The following is a 3,903-nucleotide window of genomic DNA, read 5'->3' as shown; positions in this document are numbered from 1 at the left end:
TCCTTTTCGTGGTTTTTTGCGAGGGCGTGAACCGCTTGACTGCCTGCTCTTTGTTGTTTGGCAAGCACTGGCGTGGTTCTCTGAAAGGTAGTGGGGCGACCCCACTATTTGCTTTGTCTCTGAAGACCTTGGTGTCCTCCGTTTTTAAGATGGTGGCGTCTTGAGCCGATGGAGCGAGTTTATTATCATGCTCCTTTTGAGCAAAGACAGACTGACCGAGCGTCTCGTCAGTTACTTTGCGCTTGTTAAAGCCTTGTGGTGCTTCCTGGACGCACATGGAACTTGTGCGGGGTTGAAGAATCATATGGCGGCTACTCTCTAGCACATTGGTCTTGAGTGTGTTAGCCGTTGATTTGTGTTCGTTGCCAGGGCACACCTCTCCTATCACCACCCAGCCCAGATCCAGGCGTTGGGCAAAGGGGGCGTCGTGTGGTCCATTGACCTGCTGCCTAACCTTGTGTACCCGGAGAACATCCCTCCCTAATAGCAGGAGTATTTCTGCTTCTGGATCCAGTTCTGGGATGTGCTTGGCGATGTGGTGGAGATGTGGCTGGTGTAGCACCGCACTTGGCGTCGGGATCTCAGTGCGGTTATTCAAGATTTTCTCGCACTCTACGAGTGGGGGGAGACAGATGAGGACTTTACCATCCAGGGACTCGATCTGGAAGCCTTCGGCCCTCCTTCCGTAAGTTTTCATGTTGCCTGAGCAAGTTCTAAGGTAGTATGGGAACTGCTCACTCTCAATGTTGAACAAGTTAAAGAACTTTGGACTGACTAGCGAGCGGTTGCTCTGATCGTCCAGAATTACGTAGGCTTTGATGGCCTTGTCTTTGGCTCCCTTAGGGTACACCTTAGTGAGACAGATCTTTGAACAAGAACGGCTTGCGTGAGCTTGACCGCAAACTTCCGTACAGCTCGAGCTGACAACAGTTGTCCTGGAGTGAGCTTCTCCCTCCCCGCCGTCCTGTTGTGGGGGTGAAGGAGCGTTGTCGGTTTGCGGTGACGGGCCAGGATGCATGGCCCAGTCGTGATTAGTGCTATCACATTCCAGGCACTTCACGGCGATCGTACACTCTCTCGCACAGTGAGAGGTCGAGGAACAGCATCTAAAGCATATTCCTTTCTCCTCGAGGAGGGCCTTCTTCTCTTCAAGGGGTTTTTCCCTAAACGTTCTGCATCTTTTGAGGGGGTGGGGTTTGTTATGCAATGGACAATTCTTGCTAGAGTCGTTGTTAGTTGTAAGGACTTCAGTCTTAAGCGCTGAGACTGGTTTAGTAAAGTTGGAATTATTCGAAGTGGATTTATCTGGCTTGGTGTAAATTGTACTGCTTCCTGGACCTATGAGGCTAGGATCGTTTCGCTTCTTCGCCTCCTTGCACACGAACCTGGTGAAATACTCGAAGGGAGGGAATTGGCCTTCGTGTTCTTCCTTGTAATCTGAGGCAACGGACAACCACCTGTCCTGCAGCCCAAATGGAAGTTTGTCCACGAGTTGTCTAATCCCGGTTGGAGTGTCTAGGTATACTAGACCAGCTGAGTGGCCATCTTCTTTGGCGCCTTGAATCTCCTTGAGTAAATCTCCAAATTCTCTTAGCTTGGTGTGGTCCTTGGCTGACACCTTAGGAAAATTTCCCAAACGTTGGCATAGCGCCGCCTCAATAATTACGGGGGCTCCGTAGCCCTCCTGAAGTCTCTCCCATGCTTTCTTCAATGCTAGCTCGGGTTTGTTGATGTACACTGAACGCATGCGTCTCACCTGTTCGCATGATTCTTTTCCCAGCCATTTTGCCATAAGATCCAACTCCTGGGTTGCTCTGAGCTGGAATCCGTCGATAGCGTTGGTGAAAGTGGAGTACCATGCACGGTAATTTTCAGGTTTATCGTCGAACTGGTATAGTCCTGAAGTGACGAGATCCCGTCGTGCGAAATACCGTGCTGCGGATTCGTCCGCAGGTGGCGTGCGGGCTGAGGGAACATGTCCACAGGTACATGACTGAGGGCGTACATCTGTTATGGGATTTGCTGGTCTGGACTCAGTCTTTGCCTCTCTTCTCCCCAAATCCGGTAAGTTCGGTGTCGAGAAGTACTTGTCGTGAGCCCTTGCATTCCTGGGTTCATCGCGGAGTTGCGAGGGTAAATTATCTTCCTCGGATGGACGTGATGCCGTCGGGCCTCTCCAAGACTCCTCGTGAAGTGGGACGTTATCGAATAAGTAAGGAGAGGAAGAAAGAGTCTTCCATTCCATTTGAGATTGGACATAGACTCTTGTACGTTCCAAGCCGATCTTTTCCGAGGTAGATTTTCCGTCCTTCGGATCATGCATTTCTTCGGCGTCTTCTATTAACTCTGCTTCCACCTCGGCAGCTGCTGCTTCTCGTTCTAGCTTCAGCGCTTCTAACCGTGCCTCTAACCTTTTCCTTTCCAATTCGTTTTCGGCTTCTCTGGCAGCCGCTTCGGCTTCTCTGGCAGCTTTTACCTTCTGGTTTTCGGCTTCTCTGGCGGCCGCTTCGGCTTCTCTGGCAGCCTTTTCCTTCTGGTTTTCGGCTTCTCTGGCGGCCGCTTCGGCTTCTCTGGCAGCCTTTTCCTTCTGGTTTTCGGCTTCTCTGGCAGTCGCTTCGGCTTCTCTGGCAGCCTTTTCCTTCTGGTTTTCGGCTTCTCTGGCAGCCGCTTTCATCTTTACTTCTAATTCTTCTTTGGCAAAGCGCGCTCGCACCTTGGCGGCTTCTGCTTTCGCTCTTGCTTGGGTGGCCTTACTTGATGCCCTACTGCCCCTGTCGCAGGATGACGATGACTTTGACAACGACTTGATGCTGGATCGGGTTGACATGGCTGCACTTTAAACACCTGATAATGCCGCTTTTTCACTGTAACGTTCTCGCTCGGGTGTGAAATAACGCCGAGGTAAACGTCGAGATAAACCAGAATCAATGCAAACGAGACCGCAGTAAGATTAACCATTTACTGTTCACTCTTCACATTAACGCATGGTGAAAACTGTTGAAAAACAATACAAGATTGGTACAGTGTTTGTTCCCTTCTAAATATCACATTTACATTGTGAATACTTGCAAAGGTAAAACTACAATACATTAAAGTGCAGCATACAGTCAGAATCTAGCTGCTCCATTGGCTGCTTTAGATACACTTCAATACAAACTATCCCGACTCTTTAACTGACGAAAAGGTAAACCTTACCGACCGTCGTTACTTTTAACAGAATCGGCGTTAACATTTTAACTCAAAATACCGATTATCTAATGACTTACAGCGTTGCTTTCACTGTGTCTTTGGTGCATAGAGAGACCCTAGTCAGCGTTATGGTCGCACATGTGAGTGACCCCCACCCTTGCGTGAATCTCAAACCGGTAATTCCCCACAAGACGCGGCGAACCCGGATGTGACGTCATCGCAGCCGCGATGTATTACAGACAAATCAATTGATTTAAACGATCCTAACTTTAACTAAAAATGCTAACAAATTACTACGCGAAAATATTATAAACTAAATAACTGCCATAAAGGCAGCACAATAGGACAAAGTCAGTATGGTTTCCTCAAGGGAAAATCTTGCCTGACAAACCTGTTGGAATTCCTTGAGGAGTTACAAGTAGTATAAAGGAGATGTAGTAGGTCAGGGGTGTCAAACTCATTTTAGGTCACGGGCCAGATTGGGCAAAATGCAGCTTCATGCGGGCCGGATCAGTTGGGCGCGTGCAAACGCAGCTTTCGTTGCCTCCATTTTTTCAGCCTGCTCTCATGTGTCTCAGTCTCTGCTATAACTACAAATTGTTTTGCTTTACAAATTCCGTTGCTCATGAAGAAGATTGCCGAGCAAGCATTATTTGTATGATTGGTATTAACTTACAGTCGTAGGCTACAAGAAAGTTGTGCTGAGGGAGAGAG

At 48.7% G+C, this 3,903-nt stretch overlaps 1 long non-coding RNA gene across 1 annotated transcript; it reads right to left on the bottom strand.

Annotated features, from left to right (window-relative positions):
• Positions 1-2,945: 2,945 nt before the first annotated feature.
• Positions 2,946-3,474, bottom strand: LOC140722596 (uncharacterized). Its single transcript, XR_012097679.1, has 2 exons — positions 3,267-3,474; positions 2,946-2,994 (listed from the first exon to the last, which is right to left on the bottom strand). It is a non-coding gene; the product is annotated as an uncharacterized lncRNA (long non-coding RNA).
• Positions 3,475-3,903: the final 429 nt, after the last annotated feature.

This window comes from Hemitrygon akajei, unplaced genomic scaffold (assembly GCF_048418815.1).
Source record: "Hemitrygon akajei unplaced genomic scaffold, sHemAka1.3 Scf000081, whole genome shotgun sequence".
Classification (NCBI taxonomy): domain Eukaryota; kingdom Metazoa; phylum Chordata; class Chondrichthyes; order Myliobatiformes; family Dasyatidae; genus Hemitrygon; species Hemitrygon akajei.
Note: the sequence above shows the minus strand (reverse complement) of the source record. Positions and strands in the feature narration are given on the sequence as shown.